Below are 21,754 nucleotides of genomic sequence, written 5' to 3'. Positions count from 1 at the left end.
ATTTTAATAGCCTATTACTACTTTTTAGTGCATGATTATCTGAAGTTTTTTCTTTCTTTTTCTTTGTAATTTTTGAATTAGTAATGATTATTTTTGTTAAAATGGTGTTTACTGCAGGGTTAAAGATGCAGGGAGATCGCATTTATCGCATTGTTCAAAACAAGCCAAGAAAATGCAACACTGTTAAAAGCTCTTGCAAAATTGCAACAACAGCAAGAAAAGCAACCATGAAAAGTATATCGATTTATGAAAATTAGTTTACGGCGATACAAATATTGTTTTTCAATGATACTACGAGTAAGATCATATATTTTCTCATCACATTTAATTTCATGTATATATATATATAAACTTAAAACTTGTTTATTTCAGTGTCTAGATGTATGAAGTAAATTATTTACAAACAATAACTAAGTTTCGTGTCTATAACAATGAAAAAGGTACCAATTGTGGCCAGTAACCCCACCCCGCATTTCCCTATAGGCCCACTAGGCCCAGGCCTAGGGCGCAAAATTTTAGGGAGCGCATAAATTTTAAAGTACACAAAAGAAAAAAGTTGCGGCGGCGGGTGGTGTTGGCGCTCGGCGGGGCGGGTGGCCAAGGTCAACTAGGTTCGGGGTGCGACGTTGACTCCCCTTTTGACAAATCATTGAACTCGTACAGCCAGCCACTCCGTGAGACAGTAGCTAATTGCATTGCACCTGTTAGTCAGTAGTCACTGTGTATGTGTTTTGGTTGTCGGCCATTGGCCGTGTCCCCGCGTGAAGTGTTGTCAGTGTTGTGATTGTGATGTGAATCTATATAAGTTGTTAACTACAAGCAGGTCTTGGTTTTATATTTTTTTACTCATTATTGATTATTGTAACTGTCAGACTCGTATATTAATCGTATATTATGCTATTAAGAGTCAGTTCTTGTTCTTTATGATAGTTATTTTTAGTGTAGTGGCTTGAGATGCGATGACTGTTTTAATTAAGATGTCTGCGTGTGAAGAGTGATAGGTGAAGTTTTACTTTCTCACATATACTATAGTATAGTGTAAGTGTTGCTTGTCCAGTTACTGGAGAAATTAATGTAGCAGAATCGGGAAGTCAGATCGTGGATGATGTACTTGAAGATGAAGGTGATGAAGGTGTTGTTTGTGTTGGTGTTGCCAATTCAGAGAACTTGCAAAGTCTATCGGACATTTTAGAGGCAGAGCCAGAATCCCAAACAGAAATAAATATATCTAATGACCCTGCTTTGTGGAACATAGACGATAAAACTAGAGAACACATAGTTAAAAATGGGTTCAAACAAAATGTTGAAGCTGATTTTTTGGCTTCCGAGCGGATTTACGGGGTAAAAAAAGGTGGTGTACTAAGGGTTATTTTGAAAAACGCCTTAAGAATGGTGAAATTAAAACCCGTGATTGGATTGTTTACTCTTCTCCAAAGGCATCAGTTTTTTGTGCTTATTGCAGACTTTTTGGGCACCCTGCACCTGCATCCTCTTTATGTGAAGAAAGATTTAATGACTGGAAAAATGCTGTAGCCGTACTACAGTCTCATGAAAACTCTCTCCCGCCCACCGAAATTCGGTTTTATCTTATGTCAGTAGAGCTACAGTAGAAAACCGCATAGACAAAAAACTTGTTGAAGCTTGTAAATCTGATATAAAATATTGGCGTGAAGTTTTAAAACGCGTTGTTGCGACAATTAAATACCTTGCTACTAGAGGTTACCCCTTCAGAGGATCAGACAATTTATTCGGTTCAAGCAGAAACGGTGCATATTATAGGTGCACTTGAACTATTGGCACAATGGGGGGGGGGGGGTGGGGGGGGGGGGGGGTGGGGGGGGGGGGGGGTGGGGGGGGGGGGGGGTGGGGGGGGGGGGGGGTGGGGGGGGGGGGGGGTGGGGGAGGGGCAGCACTAGATCGCTAGTGGAATCCATATCACCATAAACGTTTTACTAATGTACATCTCATTATTAGATTAGTAAAGTTAATGAAACTTTCATTCTTAAAATGTATTCAACTACTTCTTTTCTTTCGTATCCAAATTTACATAACTTATCGACGAATAATATATAAACCTAACCATAGCGTTGTTTGTAAAATATTAGGATATTACCATCCCTGTAGTAACCACATACAAAATTAGAGAGCAATAAGACTTCATACATCAAATAGAGCCTGCCATATTGGACAAATCAGAAAAAAGTTAGTCATTTGTTGTACGAGGGACTCTTTGTTTATCAAATTATAACCATAAACTTATAGCCGTAACTGGTATTTTGCAAGTTATTTTGTCACATATTTCGTGATCACAACAATTATATTATTGAAAACAATACAAGAAGTCCCAAGGACTATAGTTATAATGACAGACGGTAAGTTCCCTGATTTCAAATTATATACTTATATTGTAAGTTGCATGTAGTCCTATCATCCATTACATTAAGAAAAAATAATTATAAAATTAATAATTTCTATATAACATTTCTAAATTAGCTATATGTAACTACCCTTAAAATTGTCCTGAACTTTAGGATAATAAATGAACAAAGAAAATGTAAATAATGAAGTTCATGACATAACCTCAACTATTCCTTTACTAGACAGTTATTACTGACAGTGTGTTATAAGCCGTTGTTGTAAATTTGGGGGTTATCAGTAAGATTTATGGCCAGAGTAGTTAATCAAAACTTCAATGTTAATAACGTATACTGCTCATCCTCCTGAACAAAATACATACGAGATATATCAGGGGATTCAAGTAACAATTATTTGTGGTTATATTTGTTTACTGTGCTTCTTTTTATCCGATTTTCACCGTTATTTGATCCTGACAAACTTCTCTGCGTGTTCTATAGGTGATTAGAACAGCTTAGTACAGCATCAACAAACGTCCTGTGCAATAGCCTTTGCTGTCTCATGGATAACCATAGCGTCCATTACTCTAACGTGGTGCGTTAACTCTAATACCGTTAGTTTTGAAAGTTATTTACATGTTTGATTGTAGATTACATGAACACGGATTACATGAGCAGATAAAATGGCTACAGTAGAACAAGGTCCAACCCTCGAGTGATTGAATCATTAATTAGTACAACTTAAATGCAGTCAGACATGTTTGTTTACCCTTTTAAGTATTTTTCACTGCCAATATCTTAGCATACAAAAAGTTATATTATTTTCTATAATCTAAAATGTATTTATATTTATTTGACATATTAAACTATAGCTTCACTATAATAGGCTACAATCTTAAAAGCCTGTAATGTAAATCAGTTCGACATTATTATTATTCATAGTTAAATCATGTGTGTTGTAGTTGAGTAATGGTTGCTAGATGGGAAACTGTTTGTCAATACCTATTACAAATTAACGTGTTAAGTTATAACGTTCCTGTAACCTGTTAGTGTTACCGTGGTAGCATGTTAGTATACAAAAATGTAACTAACTACTACAGTGAAGTAGACTAATAAAATAATAAATGTATGAACGGGTTAATTCATATTTGACTATACAACAGAATTAATGGTTACTTAGAAGTCCTTATCTACTGTTTGTTATTAGGCTATACTTACGTACGTATTATAAATAGCCTATAAAAATTAAAGATATCATTAACAAGCGCTCACGTTATCTGAGCTTGAATTTAGGTACTATCTTAAGGGATGTTTTTCTTATTTTACCAGTCATGCGGGTCGTGGCAATGGCGCCACCGAAGCTCTTACTGATGGCCAGGGGCATTTCTGATCGATATTTTTCTCGATCTCAGATTACTTCTCATATCGTCTAACTTCTCCAATGTCAGATCACTTTGTAACATGTAGGATGTGATCTAAAGTCGGGAAAGTAACGATCAGAAATGCTCCTGGACATCAGTGCAGGCTTCGGCATTACCCACACATAGCTGGTGAAAAAAGGAACAACATCCCTCGAGATAGTGCACAAATTCAAGCTCAGATCACATAAGCGCTTGTAAGCACAAATTCAAGCTCAGATTAATATAAGCGCTTGTAAAGGTTATGTTTAACTTTGTACTACTAGTAACATATTTACAATAACCTAATTTAAACCACTTATATCGCATAACAACATTGCATAGTGTAGTAATATTTCCTCAGTAGTAATATATGCCTCATTTCTTGCACGAAATGGCTTGGGCTGTTACTGGTTACTGAGTAACTCAAAATAAAAAAATATTCATTGAAACAGATTACAGTATCCCTGTAATAAGTTACTACTGAATTATCTGTTACTGATTCTAATACTGCAGATCTGTAAAAGTAGCAAGTGCAATAGGTATGAAAATGTTTTATTTGTGTCAGACACGTTTATCCTTCAAAATAGTACAAAGTCAGTAAATGCTATACTGTTGTTTGTTATATTTTATAAATATACATATCCTAAAATGTGTTATATTCACCATAACATTATTATTTTTATACTGTAATTTTAAATGCAACTTAATTTCATTTAAGTATTTATAGTAAGGATTCTTTACTCATAAATATTGATATTGTTGGTCACTTGAGTGTTGGACGCTTATTACACTGCAGCTGTTAAAATATTAAGAAAATTAATTAATTCCTTATTAGTTGGTCATAGTGCGTTTTCAGAGTGAGAGTATGAGTTTGTTGTTTAATCGTGTGTTATTTTTAAAGGGGTAAAGCTATTTTTATATATCGGAACTTACAACATGGTGTTTTAAGTAGATAGTAAGTACATACGAAATTAGGAAGTTACGGTTATGTCAGTTTTATTTAACTTATTTATTAAACATACGTTTCTTTTTTACACTATTTATTAGAATTGTAGAAAGTTAGGTTCACTTGATTTGTACTATTTTCAAATTTATTTTTATCCACACTGGTAACAAGATTTTTGTTATTAACTTAAATTGCAATTGTGGTCCTGAACAAAATATAAGGTTTTAGGGGATGACTATAACAAATAATGAATTTTAGAACATTAAAAGTGGAATTGTGGAACCATATTAGTCCAGGAGAAATAGCAGTTAAAAATGGTCAAATTAATAAATGTTTTCTTACAGCAAACTAATGGCACAATTTAGTCAAATACATTATAAATAAATAAAAAAAAACCATTCCGAACCAAAATCGTCTATTAGGGGGTATAGGAGGGGTGGTTTTTAGGGGTGAAACTGGTTTTTTGCAATTTGTGAGTAAACAATGCATCCTATTGAAAACAGTCAAATGTAAAAGTTGTTGGAAATAAAAAAATCTACAAAGTATGTAGTAATAATTTTTGCCCTAACCTTAAAAATTTCCCAAAAAAAATCAAAAAAACCGATTGTTTTTGTTTTTAATTTTTTTCTTTTACAAAAATGGTTTGATTGAGCTGAAAGTTAGAGCAAATATACTTTGTGCTATTCTAAAAATACTGTATTTTTTCATTAAGAAATATTCAGCCGTTATAATAAAATTTCACTTTAAAAAAATATTTTGATAATTTTCAATCACTATTTTGAAACTTTTTTTTAATCAAAAAAGATTCTCTGACGGCTCATTATTTTCGTTTCTTTATCTATTTTGAAGAAATGAAATAAAAAATATGTAATTTAATTGAAAAAACTGCAGAAAAAATGAAAATAAACAAAATATTTACATTGTATTTATTTACGTGGAAAAATTGTTATTATTTATTTAAAATTATAATTTTTTTTAATTTTGAAGAATTTTCGATTATTTTGAAAAGTTTAGAAACATTGTTGAATGTGAAAGTTGGATTACAGGTATATATAGTACAGGTATATAATAGTGTCCTTGAAGCAAAAGGGCGGGGTCAATCCTATTCTTCTATTATACGGGTTTCAGTATGTTTCTAAGCATCCAATAAGCAGCTCTGCTTTGTCGTCAGTCAAGTTATATTGGAGTAGTGTCGTGAAATAAGCCTCGTGATTAGCAATTTACAAAATTTTTGTCCATATAAAATACAAATCGTAAATAAAACTTTAAAATTTTGCGAAACAAAATTTTATAAAAATTATTAAAAATAATACAGATCATAAAACTTTGTCTCTGTACATACAATTTTACGCATGCTATTTATCTAGTAATTTTTACGTATTTTCAGTATACTAATTTTATCGTGCTTTCTGCATTTTATAGATTCATATAAATGGTGGAAAAGGTACCTTCTTGTATCATTTGTAAAAGCCGCGATGGAGATTTGGTGAAAATAAAAAGTCGAGGGATAGATTACTCTTATTTCGTCAAGTAAACAAAGCAATGATGAGCGGTACAAAACATTTCAGAAATTGATTGAAGCACACATTCATGATGGTTGTCGATCGGCACACAATAGACCTCGATCAATTGTTACAGCTTCCAAAGAACAAAACAAGAAAAAAAATCTATTGGGAAAAAGATTATGAAAGAAGCATGTGATTTTGATTTTGAGCATCATTGTGTTTTTTGTGAAGAACCTTTTAACCAAAATAGAGCATTTCGCGGCATGCATAAGGTTGAGACTAAAGAAAAAATTTTATCAACTTTAAAGGGAAGAGATGTTTCAGAATCATTTAATAAAAGTCTGTTAGTTAGACTGAATTTTCTCAAAGAATCAGATGAAGTTCAAGCTTATTATCATAATAGGTGCATGTCATCTTTTTATGATGAGACAAGCTCAACATCTTGTAGACATACATCGAGTGTTAGATTCTAAAGATTTCATAAGTTACTGCGTGTATTACTTAAAAAAAATCATCCGAGTGCCAATTATCCCTTAACGAAATTAAAGAAGATTTTGATGGTGATATCCCCAACATTAAATACATTAAAAAATAATTGAGTGATAGTTTTGATAATGATTTTGTGTTTCCTTCAATGAAAGGAGATACAATCATTACATTTAAAAAAAGCAGGGAAAAATTGACTAGAATATGGTATGAATCACGATCAGATGACGTACAATATGAAAAAAAGATATTTATATTTTTAAGTTCACTGAAAAAAAATACATAAATATTTCAAAAAAAACTTTTGGAAATAAATAATGGTTTCTTGGTTCAATTTCAATAAGAATTGTAAAAAATATTGTAAAGAAATAAAAAATATATGATGAAAAATACAAATTTAAAAAAAATTTACTAAGACTCGAATTCTGTTTTTTTATTTATTTAAAAATTTCCACGTAATTGTTAAATATGCATGATTCATTATTATTTTGCTTAATGCTTACAAATAGCATTGGTATAAAAAAAATTTTAATTTAAATAAATAATAACGATTTTTCCACGTAAATAATACAATGTATAATGAAAAATGTCAACATTTTTTTTATTTTCAATTTTACTGCAGTTTTTTCAATTAAACTACATATTTTTTATTTCATTTCTTCAAAATAGACGAAAATAATGAGCCGCCAGAGAATCTTTTTTGATTAAAAAAAATGTTTCAAAATGGTGATTGAAAATTATCAAAATATTTTTTTAAAGTCAAATTTTATTATAACGGCTAAATATTTCTTAATGAAAAAATACAGTATTTTTAGAATAGCACAATGTATATTTGATCAAAGTTTCAGCTCAATAAAACCATTTTTGTAAAAGAAAAAAATTAAAAACCAAAAAACGGTTTATTGAATTTTTTTGGGAAATTTTTGAGGTTAGGGCAAAAATGATTACCACATAATTTGTAGATTTTTTTATTTCCAACAACTTTTACATTTGACTGTTTTCAATAGGATGCATTGTTTACTCACAAATTGCAAAAAAAACCATTTTCACCCCTAAAAACCACCCCTCCTATACCCCCTAATAGACGATTTTGGTTCGGAATGGTTTTTTTATTTATTTATGATGTATTTGACTAAATTGTGCCATTAGTTTGCTGTAAGAAAACATTTATTTTTTCAATCAGGTAATACGACTGGACTATATAGGCTTTGAACAAAATTCCATTGACCTATTTAATTACATTAAAAACACGATGTACATGTGTCTGTAAAGCGCCAAAGGCCAATATATAGCCAAGCTCTGCACTAGCATTAAACGTTATTTCAAAATACAACTTGTGCAGTTTTGTTTTAAATTAAATGTAGGACAAAGTAATTATATAGCATAGTAGCATACAATTACCTCAGATTATATTTATGGAGTTCAAACTTATTACTTGGGAGATCAATTTTTATGGATTCAGTTTTGCTTTATTGAGTTTTATGTAATTATTTAAGAAAAACTTTTTTACTCTTATACTTCTCAATGTTTCCCCTCTCATCATGAAAAAAATGAGAGAATAGCAATTGTTTATGTGTAAAGGTACAAAAACTGTGAATTACATTTATTGCTAGCATTTCAATGTAGTGATGAACATCCATTATCTGTGTCACAAGCTGTCAGACTTGTTAAGTTTATCCTTCATATTAGCATTGAGCTGTAAGTTTTACACTGTTTTATTTCTTACATTTAATAAATGCATATTAGATAATTTTGTATTAACCATTAAATTATTTCATTTCTAGATATAAAAACATAGCTGAACTACAACTACTATAATTTGAAATACCTACAATGTAATTCGACAAAGTTCAACATTTTGGTTTTGTATTGTCCGGTACTTTAAATAGTCAGAAATATCGATGATTTGACGGTCATGGTGGCTGCTTATTGTATTAAAGCCTTTAGACGCAATGCCATAGGCAAAAAATATTTTGAGTGGTTTTCATAACCCTACCTCTACTCTATTCTATAGTTTTTGCCTGTCCAATCATTGATTAGTTCTCTTCAATTACTGTATCAACTAATATTGAAATATATTACAAACCAATCATTTGGGACAGAAACAAATGGTGGAAAGACGAACTGTACTAAAAATATAGTCTGCTGTCCCTATCTACTAACTGTATTACAAGATTATAGTTTTAATCTCTTGCTTTCTGAATCACTAACAGTTATCTAATTTAGACCACAAAATCGCTTGTGCACATGTTGAGAGTTGCAATATTTTCTTATCGGACCTTATGCAGTTTCTTGCTAATATAAGGCATACTCTCAGATCAAAAAGTTTAGATAGGTACCAAAGTTGATAGTAAACCACAAACTAACTAGTAGGGCTACAATAATGGGAGTTACATTAAAAAAATCTAGCTTGTTTGTTTCTGTGTTAAGACATAAGAATAAAGTAAATAATTTACAACATAACTTCAAGAATTTATGTTGCTAACAACAAAACTGGTTTTATGTGCTTTTCAGCCAAACTCCAACTTTGGAAATTTATAAGTCTGAGACTTTTAATCCAGTTAAGAACAAATTTGTATACAAGATAGTTACAAATATTATTTACTGTGGCCACTGCCTGCTCAATTGAACACACAAACTGTCAAACTGCTAAGGTAGTGTTACCTTGACTATCTACCTTTTTTATACCATAATCTAAGGCCTAGATAGCAGTGAACTATAGTAGAATTCCACTAAGTGTTTTTTATTTAATTTTAGAGGATGTTATCAGAAGACGACTTCTTATTGATGGAGATGGAACTGGGGATGACAGAAGACTTAACATGTTGTTAAAAACATTTATTAAATGGAGTAATACTAATGACTCACCTAGTGACAGGTTAGTGAAATCACACAAAACTACAAGTACAAACTACTAGTTCTTTAATATAAAATAATTAGTTTTAGAAGGATTTTTATTATTTTAAAATACATTGTAAATTACGTTATATCTTTAGAATAATTTATTTTCACTTTCAGTTGAAAAGCTCTGGACTGACAATGCCTCTCCATTACGAGGTTAAAATGTTTCAGAATAGTAATTATGTTGATAGTGTTATGACTGATGTGTATTGGCAAATTTAGAAAATAGTTACAACACCAGTCGGCAAGTAAACCTAAGAACAAAAGAGATGCCAGTGTTCAGTATTCTAAAGGTTATGTCTGCCAAAATAAATCTTAGCCAGAGTTGCATAAATAGCAATTAGCTTTAATGTGTAAATACCATGATCTTTGATTGGTTGGGTTTGCAATGTAATAACATAGAACTGAATTGTTACTTTCGTCAATAGAAAGAAATATATTTCGTTTTTAGTGCTTCAAATATGGATACTTGTTTTATAACCCTTTTTGCAAATACAATAATATTTCTCCCACTCGAATAATGTTGTTATGTTATTTTATGTTTTTTGTGCTATGATCCGGAATAGATTGTGATTTGCCTTCCAGTGATATTTAAGAGCTGTTATTGAATAATATATATATACTTTACTGTAATAGATATAGCTCAGAACATACATTTAAATGTTCACATAATGTAAAAATTTGTTTTATCATCTTATTAAAGAACTGATAACATGGCATATCTTACAATTTTGTATTAAAAAAATATGTAATTTGAATGGTAGTGTCATTTGTATTAATGTAGTTTGTAGTTTCATTTTTTTAACTCCTTTGTTTTTACGAAATACTAATAGTTAATGAACATTCAAGTAAAAAATAATATTAAGTGCATGCAATACTAATAGAAAAAAATGCTTTGTAACTAATTGTTTAATACTTATTGTTGTTTTTGTACAGTTACAGTAATATTTCTTACATAAATCATTGTTTTACCAAATGTTCTAATAATATACAGTTGAAGTTAAAATCTCCAATAATTAATTCTAACTTATTTGCAGGTTAGAAAACTAGACTCTTATTTGTGTAAATTTTGTGCATTTTGAGGCATTTAATTTGTTTACCATATATGTTTTTGTAATAAATACATACATGATAATAATTAATACAAAATATTTAAAATCTAAAAAATAACAGCTTTCATTCAATTTATTTACAATTTTTCAAAAAAGATTTTTTACTAAATAGTATTTTGAATGTTCATGTAAAAACAGAAATATTTTCAGTCACGTGACTGAAGTTTCATCGATATCACCCAAAGTCAGCTACTTATTATTTTCCAAATACTCTGCAATACAGCTGTTTCACTTTCAGAGATTCTCAGTAGTTCTTAAAATGTTATTTGTTCATTTTCCCCTCCATCAATATTTTAGTCCGGGGCTCAAAGGGTTAAGTGGAATCAAAATACTTTTGTAAACAATTAATCCCACCATTATACTGTTATTATAGTAGCATTTATGATTGATTATACCGTCTTTTCCAGATTATTATTCTATTACATTTTTAAATTCATTAAAAGTAAATAAGTTAAATTATTTTCTTTAGACAGATTATAATTGTATCATAATTTTGTTTTTGTTGTAGTGTGGTTATGCAAGAAAGAATGTTTTCTCAATTAACACAATGTGAGTATGCATTTACAAAATCAAGAATGGTAGCAAAAATGAGTTCTGCTGAACTTCAAAACTATGAGAATCTTTCAAAGCAAATCAGTTTAGAGATAGAAAAATCCAAACAAGACATTGAGGGTACCAAAGAAGACTTTCAACATGCCAAAACCATAAGAAAAAATAGAGTAGAATATGGAGTCCTTGCTAACATAATAAGTGAACAACCAGACAGGAAACAAACTGATGAAAAGTTGACTCAACTTAAAAAAGAAACTACAATCACTTGAAGTAAGTACTTTATATGTTGTCTTATACATATTAGTGAACTACGAGGGATGAAGGCAATAGAATCATGAGTTTGTGTAACACTTTTAACAGTGGCATAATGAAATGCCATAACACATCTAGTGCAATGAAATGAAATGAGGTAGACTTGAAATGTCATATGCAACCTTGGCAAAGCCTGTTACGTGACATGTAGTGTGGCATATTCTTACCTTGTTTATAATTTTATTGAGTTTTTAAGTTGGAGAATGTTGAATTGAGGCATATGCGTGTTATTTTATGTGTTGTTTCACTTGGGTTTTATGAGTACAACTATTTATGTGTGTTGTATTTAAGTTAACTTGTTCCTTTGAATTTGGCATTATTTTTAGCTACATGCTTGATTCCACCTGTTGGAGACATAATTATAATGGTTGTAGCTTTGGAATAATCTATATATATATATATATATATATATATAAATAAATGAATGTTTGTGTGTTTGTCCTTTATGGAATCGTAAACTATTTAACCGACCATTATGAAAATTTGTATGTATATGTATTTTTCCACAGAGAAGGTTTATATACTATGCCCATTGATGTAATTCGCCACCAGGCAGTGCTGCAAAAGATACCAAGTTTTCAAAGCGCCAGCACATTTATAAACTGCAATTACGAGACAGTTACGTGTATTAATTTGCCAAAGACTAAGATTTGAAGGCACTAAGTTAGGATATATGTTTGTCTTTATGATAAATATATGGTTGAACTTAAAGCTTGACTGTTAGACCGCTTTATAATAAAATACATGTACATGCATGAACCAGAAGTGCAAATACACGGGCAAAGTTTAGGTAAAGCGTGCGAAGCCGCGGGAAACAGCTAGTGTAATATAAAACCAGACATTTATTTTGTTTTGTAGTTTAAAATATACACTGCAAGTTTTATATATGAAAATAATATTTTTGTTTGTAAAGGAAACAAAAATGGAAATCTTAAAAACAAATTAAAATATTTTTAATATATGCTGTTGATTGCAAGACACCTTACGGTGCAGTGCGCTCGGTCACACTCAACTCTACGAGTAAATGCACAGTCCTTTATGTAGTACTACACGATCTGATACTGACACTTGACGAGACTGGGATTGTAGTTGTGCTCGATGGCGAGGTTATGATAAAGTGAAGACTCTCGGTGTCATGCTTCACCGTGATCTTACGTGGTGTCGTGAAGATCACAAGTATTATAGACAGTTACTGAATTTAATGGATTCGGTTTGCTGATGTGGTTGGATTGTTCTCTTACATTTTAGTGTGAGCTATTTGTGGTTAAGCGGTGCCTAAAATAAAGTGCTTTTTACAATAATTTATTTTGTACACTCTTAACATCCATTATAACATTATTCTGAATCGATTTATGGGTGGCAATTGAAATTATAATGTTGATTTGACACGCAAGTTTTTGTTTTGACAGTACATAAATCAAAACTACTACCACTATAATATATTTATTCCAATTCAGCGAGAAAGAATTGCTGATTTTAATGATGAAATTTATTTTGGCAACAGTGATGTCACAGTGACATCATGAAACTTGCCAGAAAGATCGTCTTTGTCTTGCCATTTTTAAAATTAGTGATATACTATGGAAATGGTTTATTATGTTGGTTTATAGCCTGCCATTTTTAAAATTAGTGATATACTATGGAAATGGTTTATTATGTTGGTTTATAGCCTGTTATAGCTTTGATTCAGGTTAAATTTTGGAAAATATTGTGTAAAAACTATATGTTTTTGTTAATTTTTTAAGATAATCTTACTTATTGTAACAGATTTAGGGACATCCCACTACTTAAAAAAAACTTGGTTATTAATTTATTTATTGTTTTGTAGTGCATATAATTCTCAAAATGTTGGTATATTTTGGAAATATTTCTTTTTTGTAAATTTTTGAAATTAATCGTACCCATAGTAACAAATTTAGCCATTTGTCTGCTATCTATGGTTTTTTTTACAATATATTTAATTTTTCTATATATATTTCTAATTTTTATAATATAATCACACTTTACCAGAGGCAGTCCCACCACTTTTCAAAAAACATTTAATGTTGTCATTTTTTTGTGGTTTATGCATGTTTTATACCATAATTATCTCCACATTTTCCTGGACAAAAATTTACACATATACATGTTTATAGTAAAAAATGTATATTTTACAAAATGTTTAAAGTATGGGTGCAAAAACACTAAAAATGGCCATCTAAGGAAAAAATGACTGCCAGTTTGAGGGTTAAATTAATGTTTTACACATTTTCATAAAAGCCATAGCATTCAACTAAATGTCAAGAAGACTAATATATGGGCCCTTTCCCTTGCATAGACCTGTAATCTACATGAGGACTTTTTCATTTGAATATATTGACACATACTGTATTACACTATTCTTTTGTGTGTGTGAAAAAATAATTTAATTTGAACTGCGTAAATTTATAGTAACCATAGTTACTGGTCAGACACCAGTTTTATTAACAAAAAACAAATCCTGAATACTATATCATAAATTTGAATATTGTTTGGTTTTTTTAGTTAAATGTAACTTTGTGTCTTAAAACAGGAAACTTTTGAAATAAAACATTAGAAGGATACCTGCGGGTTTTCCTCAAAATTATCCTTATTCCACAGACGACACTCCTCCCCATGTGAGAATACCATATTACAGAACTGACTGCAAGTAATAATATAATAATAAATTGTTTATTCCATAGAACATTTTTGTCAGAAAGTTATTGTAATCGTCAAATGTTGTAAGCTAAAATTTTCCATTCATTCTACCACAAAAGTCTCTTTAATACATACATTGTTTGTAGTCACTCTCTCCCACTCATTCGAATTGTACCACTCTAGTCCTTAGTCAGTCTGCCAATCAAAGGTCTCCCAATTGAATGCTATAAACGTCTGTGTTGTAAAGAGTGTTTGTGTCTAAAGTTGATTTCAGACGAGCTTTAAATGCCTTTGGCATTGTGGCATTTTTTAGCCAATTTGGTAATCTGTTGAGAAAGTGAACTCCTGCCTGGGAAGGCAAACGTTCAAACAGTACCGTCCTGTGTGCCCCAGTTCAGTAGTTGTTCCTGCCTATAGTTACATAAGAGTGTATGTCACTACCTCTTATGGCATTACACTTAGATTTAAAAAAGACAGGACTCTAAAATTTAGAGGCAGGGTAATGTGAACAGTGTTAGGTCTATGAAAAAAGCTTGCCTACACGACCTACTGCGCATTTTGGCAATTATTCGGTTGGTTTTTTTTTAGAATGAAGATTCTTGAGAAATTTGAGTTTATGCACCCCCAAAAATTTAATCCATAGGATAGGTATGGGTAGATTACTCTGTAGTATGCTGTCATCAGTATCTGGGTCGGGCTGTACTCAGATAGTTTTCTCAAAACATAGATTTCTGAGGATAGTTTTGAGCATGGTCTACGTGACTAACAAGTCAACCCTTGATTTGGTGTATTCCAAGGAATTTTGTTGTGTAGACCTCTTCAATCTCAGTATCGTCCAACAATACTGTAGGACTTAAGTCTGAGTTTTTGTTTCACAAAAAGAATTGTATGAAATTTGACTTGGTTTTGAGATTAAGCTCATTTAAGTGTTGAACTGTTATTGAGCTCAATGAATATTACTTTTTTTGAGTTCTTCAATTGAGACAGAGAGTAGTGTGCATCCTTGTTATGCAGATTCGTTAACATAGATGATAAAGAGTAAAGGACTAGGAATAGAGCCCTGCGGAACTCTATACCTTAATATTTCCTGTTCTGAACGTGTGAAATTCCCACAAATTGAACTAGATTACTGAGATACGATTCGAGAAAACTGAGGGGAATTCCTTATATCCTGTAATGCTTTAAATTGGAAATGAGGATAACAAGGTCAACAAAATTAAAAGCTTTAGAAAGGTAAAAAAATACACCTACTGTATCTCTTTAACCTTCAATTCCCTCTACTTTCCAATCAACAACTGAGTCTATTGTCGATTTTTCACTTTGGAAACTCAATTGGTTTACTGAGAATAAATGATGGCTTTCCAAAAAATTAAAACATTATGTGAGGAACACTTTCAAATATTTTGCTGAAGACTGGCAGCATTGAAATGGGGGCTGGTGGTAATTTTGGATTGAGGAGGGATCGCACTTCTTGAAAATTGGTGTGACCTTTGCAATTTTGAAAGGGGAATGGAATGATCAAGAGAGAAAAGAGAGGTTAATTTAATGCTCTAGTGGTAAAAGCAAATGCCTTGAGCATTGCTTGAGGAGCCATGTTGAAACGTGATTTGAGTCATTTGAGCGTTTTGAAGGGAAGTCTTATCATTCTAGCAATCTCCTCTGAGACCAGAACCAAAGCTATGGAGCTTGGTACTAATGAAGGGAGTGGCTGACTGATTTGCTGAGCCCCTTGGTCAGTTCCTACCGAGGCAAAAAAAGTGTTGAATTCATCTGTGACCCTATAAAGATAATTGACAAGTTCGTTGTTGACGTTGAATTTTATATGTTTGTCAGTTTGTATCTTCTTATTGTTAATTATAGCCCAAGCGGTTTTTAAAATATTTGTAGACGTGAGCAGTGCTTTGTTTACATCATAAGCTTTTGCGGCTTTGATGACTTTTTTATAGATTTGTTTGTAGTTTTGGACGAAATCTTTAAATTCTTGATTTGGTGAGTGCTTTTTAATTTCCAAAAAAATAACAATTTTTCTCTAGAAATTAGCATGCCTTTTCTTATCCATGTACACTTTTGTTTCCTCAGGTTTTGTGAAATTTGTTTTAAGGAGCAGCTCTTGTTTAAGTGGTAGTTGATAATTGTTTCAAAATTTTGAAATTGATGTTTGATGGGATCTAAAAAATTTAGTATGCTCTGACTTTCTCTTGAAATAAGAAAATTTAGGAGCTGGATATTTATGGGTCTTGTCGCATGGTTAATTGGTGATGTTGTCAATAGCTGTTGCTGACTCGGTCATACTCTCGTTGGTGAGTTAACTGACCACTCAAGGCCAAATGACCTTAGCAGATCAGCAAGTCTTTTTGTTGTTGGACTATGAACATTCAAAACGTCGATGTTAAAGTCCCCCATTACAATAAAATCACGGTTTTGTAATATTATATCAAACAAAGTCTGTTCAAAACCTGATAAAAAATCATTCTTCGTTGCTGTTGGGAGACGTATATAAACCTATAACGTTGATTTGAGAATGCTTTGTTTGTAACTTTACCTCTGTAACTTCAAAGTCCTTGTCTGTGGGTTTGCCAATTTGTAAGGGGTAAAGGAGAAATTGCTTTTGGAGTTAATGGTTAAGGTAAAAATTGCAACGCCTCCTACTTTGAAGAAGATGCAACAGTAATAATTTGACAATTGATAACTGTAAATTTGAAGATTTTCAATGTTGCTTGGTGAAGCTATGTTCGGTTACAAATCGGGATGAAGTTTCATCACATGTGAGAGAAATTTCATCACTTTTGTTGTGCCTATTTGTACATTTTGGTGAACAAAAATTGATTTTTTTGGATCGTCTTTTTGTGAATTTTAATTTTTATTGATTGTCTGTCAATTTTGAACGGGCTCTAGACGTGGGTTTCCTAAAAAATTATACGTATTACAAGAGGTCGATTCATTGCCTTTATTCTCTGGTTAAAAAAAAATATATATTTCGATGGTATCGGCAAATGTCTCATGCGGCAGAGTGAAGAGCCCTGGAGTCTACTCTGATGAGTCTGTTTGGGGAGGGGGGGGGGTCGTGGTGGTGGTGGTGGAGGCGGGACGACAGCAGGTGTCAGGACAACCTCAGCTGGCTTGGTCGCAGCAGTCAACCCGCCGAGAGCCTCCACGATGAGTCTGGCCAGCCACCACTTGCCTCTAATGTGGAGATGCATCCCGTGCCTCGTGAAGTGCTTCCACTGCACTCTCTTCATATCTAGGACAGCGATGTGGTGCCTAGCAGCCAGTTCTTTGATATAAGCATTCATGAAGGCAGTGTGCTGGTTGATGTCATGCGTAGGGGGCAAGTCACGGCAATGGGGCAGCGTGGTGATGATCAGGGTGGGTTAGGAGGTTGTGTATTTCTTGGTTTAAACTGGTTTGAGTGGTGGATTTTGTTCTTTTTTTTACATGGGCAATAATAAACTAATCCCCACTCTATATCCCATTTATTACAGGGTTGCTTAACTTTATCTATACAAGCGACGCTCAGAATTTCCATATACCAATCTTTCTGTTTAACCAGGTTTATTATAATACTCATCTAAGGCATCATTAAAGAGCAAAATGTTTGAATTTGGGTTGCAATAAATAGCTGATAATTGACAAGGAAGACTGACTCAATTTTAGCCGAGAGATAAGGTGCTCCAACCTCCAAGAGCCTCAGCTCACTGCAGGAAACTGATAACACCCTATCTATATAGATAACAAGCCACCTGATTGATTAATGTAGGATGTAATGTATTAATGTGGGATCTAAATAATTTAAAGCCATCCAAATGCATTAATTCCCTTTAGTTTTCAAACCATGCTTCTGATAAAACTATGCAGTTAAATTAAGTTTTTTAAACTATCCAATACAATTAAAAATTCATTCAGATTTTTATTTATGTAAAATTTGATAATATCCATACAAGTTTCACTGTTGGCTCGTCACAGCGTCCAGGTCACCAAACGTTATCATATCTTGAGATTTCCACAACTATTTATAATAAATCATCAGTTATTACCTCTTACTTCTGTAACTTGCTTTAATGTAGCAATACCAATATAAATGTTTATAATTTGTTATACAAATAATTATGTGTTTCAGGAACAAAGCAATCAGCTAGACAGTAAATTGGAACTTCGCAGGAAGCAGTTCCATGTTTTAATAGCATCAATCCATCAACTACAAGCTTTACTTGAGACTGGAGAGAAAACAGCAGATGATTCACTGGATGTTTTTGATGACGAAGACATTGACATATTGACAAGAAAAGCAGAATCAGATCAAATGGATGTGTCATAATAAACTTAAAATATCTTATTTTCCATTCCACCCATTAAAGATTAATTTCTATTTTATTAGTTTATATTCTTGAAACCTTATAAAATAATTTTCAATACAAAAAACATTAAATCACATAGGTAATGCTTTATTACTTGTAGGCTATTCAGTCCTTGATCTGTGTGACAATGATATTCAAATTTGTCATGGTTTTTAACACTTGCCACCTTATTCTTTTAATCTTCATAAATGTAAGGGCTATGCTAACTGAATCTTGTTATGTACAGTTTTCTCAAAAATTAAAAATTTACTGTCATGTTATGGGGGTAAGAAATATTTTGAAAGGAATCTAAGTTATACAGGAGTTTCAATTTTTATGGAGAATAACACAATATACATAATTATTTTTGTGTAAATGTAAACAGTTTATTCTTAAGAAATTGTTTTATTTTTTGAAATGCATACAATTACTTTATTTATACTTTTAAACTAAAAGTCCTGAAAAACCCCAGTTTTTCACATTAACAGATCAACTGTACTCATAAACAATCAAAATAAAAATCTCCAAACAACCCAATAACTTTATTACAATATTTAAAAAGCGTGAACTGCTTTAACCCTAATCATTTTTTTTATATCTAACAAAAAGAGTGGATGAATATGTGGTAACAATAATTTGTCCATTTTGCAAACTTTGCAAAATAGTTTTTTTTATACAATCAGAATATTTTGTTATGTATAGATATAAAAATATATCTTGTATTTATATTTCATTATGTTTCTATAAAATTTAAAACAAGTTATAATTTGAATGTAACTTGTATCTTTTTATACAAGATTACCATTATTCCAGAAAAATTTCTATTAATTACGTTGGTTCATTGATAAATTTAAGAATTTTGATAAATTTTATGAATTATGTGATATGATTTGGAAAGAAGAATATGAATCTTTAAATATTTATTTAACTTAAAAATCAAGTATTGAATAATTTTTTCCAATATTTAATTGATACATTTACATTTCATGGTGAAGAAGATTGTGTGGAGTTGGAACATTGGGAAAGAATCAAAAGTATTGATGTGTATAAATCTTATTTCCAACCAATTTTATTATATGGAGCAGAGACGTGGACCGTGGACTAAAAATGATTTAAGCAGATTGCAAGCTGCAGAAATGATATTTTTAAGAGGGATAGAGAAGAGTACAAGAAGAGATAGAATAAGGAACGAAATAACCAGAGAAAGATTGAAGGTAGTTTCACTGCAAGAGACAATGGAAGGAAGAAGAATACAGTGGATGGGGCATGTGAAGAGGATGGGAGATAATAGAATGCCTAGAATAGCACTGGAGAAGGAGGAAGGAGGAAGAAGACCAAGAGGAAGACCGAGAGGAAGATGGGAGGACCAAGTGTGGAAAGACATAGAGAGAAGGGGACTACAGAAAATACAGGTGGATGAAGAGGAGACCTGGAAGGATAGACTAAAGTGGAGGAGGCTGTGTACGACGACCCGTGAGAACGGAAACGTCTGACGATGATGATGATGATGATGATGATTTACATTTCACAATTTTTCTAAATAAATGGTGAATTAAACTTTTGAAAAAGTTAAAAATCTTAATCAAATTCAAAAGAAATAATCTAAAGAAAAAATTATAATTGATGGAAAAAAACATGAAATTATTTAAAAAATTAATTTACCTGTGAATTTTGTTATTAACCCTGGAAGCGCCAACTGACCAATTTGGTGTTGATTGTATAATTTCAAAAGTGCAATTGAGCCCGATCGAATTTATTTATATTTTACTGCTAAAGACATTATTACCTGCCGAAGACCTGAAAATTATACATCAATCGAAAGCCTATGAGTTGTTTTTTATGTTAATGGCCTTTAATTTGATTTTATCCTGGTTTTAGTTTACAATGTGCGTGGTTTTTTCAATATGCAATTTTGTTGTTAACCTAAGAGTAGTGAAATTTGTTTGGAAGTTTTTTATTTTAATAGAACAGAGTTTTGTATTACACAGTTAATAATACCTCAGAATGTTATCCTGAATGGTTATCCTTGTAAATCAAGTGATATTCTAATGGAATCTGACATGACGGACTTAGTTGAGTCTGAAGTAGAAGTGTTGTATCTTGTTTTCTTTTTTTATTTATTTTGAAATTAAAACTTACCTATATCAGCTATACATCTCCTATCTTCATAAAAAAGTAGAAAAACACATTCATTTGCATGAGAGTCAATTTTAATATGGTTTTTCATTGTGATGCTTAGGAACTGTCCTCTTTTCTTTATAATCATAAATTATTTCCATTTTACTATCCCCTATATAAACTATATAATTTTGTGTCCACAACTAAATTTCCTACATTTTCACTATTTCAGACTTTTGAAATATCTTATTTTATAATAATGTAAATACTTTTATGTTATATATATATATATATATATATATATATATATATATATATATATATACATATATTCTACTTTAAAATTGTGTAGCTTTTATTCTCTGATTCTTAACACTTTATACACATAAAAAATAAAGATTATTTATGAATTTTACAAAGGGACCCTATAAAACCCTACAAAAATCAACACACACTTTAGAATACAACCAATTCAGAAGAAAATTGTATACATGTTTTTGAGGCATTTTCATGTGAGATGCTTTACAAAAAAATATAAAAAAATTTTAGAATTGAGGGTGTAAAGTTTAGGAAGTAGAACTCATTGTGCTTGCTATTACAAAAAAAGATAAAATTGTTAACTAATTTGATTCATGTAGAAAAATTTAGTTTGACAGTTTGAACATTTTGACCAAAAACTGTTTTGTGAGTGTGTGAACAACACACAACCAATAATTATGTAGTCGTGTCATATTATTACTTACAACTTTGTCCATTTAATCTTTGCTATATCTCTTATAGTTGAATAAAATTTGGAATTTTCAATAGACGTATAATTTTCAATAGAGATTGAATCATGAAAAGTGTTTGCTCCACTGGGACTTGAGCCAAGTTCTTTCATGTAGGTGAGCGGTGCTACCACTACACCACAGAGGTCTTACTTTTTACCATTCATTTATTTTGTATTTAACCATTTGTGTCAGATATGTGTTTAATAACCAAACTAACATAAGATCAGAAGGCCAAAGACTTGTCAAATGTCTTTCAACAATCATTAAATTTGTATAACCGGCAATAGCCTGATTTACATATATTTA

General features: G+C 31.4%; 1 pseudogene; it reads left to right on the top strand.

Annotated features, from left to right (window-relative positions):
- Window positions 1-1,117: 1,117 nt before the first annotated feature.
- Window positions 1,118-18,597, top strand: LOC124361286 (annotated as a pseudogene).
- Window positions 18,598-21,754: the final 3,157 nt, after the last annotated feature.

This window comes from Homalodisca vitripennis, chromosome 4, assembly GCF_021130785.1.
Source record: "Homalodisca vitripennis isolate AUS2020 chromosome 4, UT_GWSS_2.1, whole genome shotgun sequence".
NCBI classification, from domain to species: Eukaryota; Metazoa; Arthropoda; class Insecta; order Hemiptera; family Cicadellidae; genus Homalodisca; species Homalodisca vitripennis.
The sequence above is the reverse complement of the archived record's forward strand: the minus strand, read 5'-3'. Positions and strand labels throughout refer to the sequence as shown.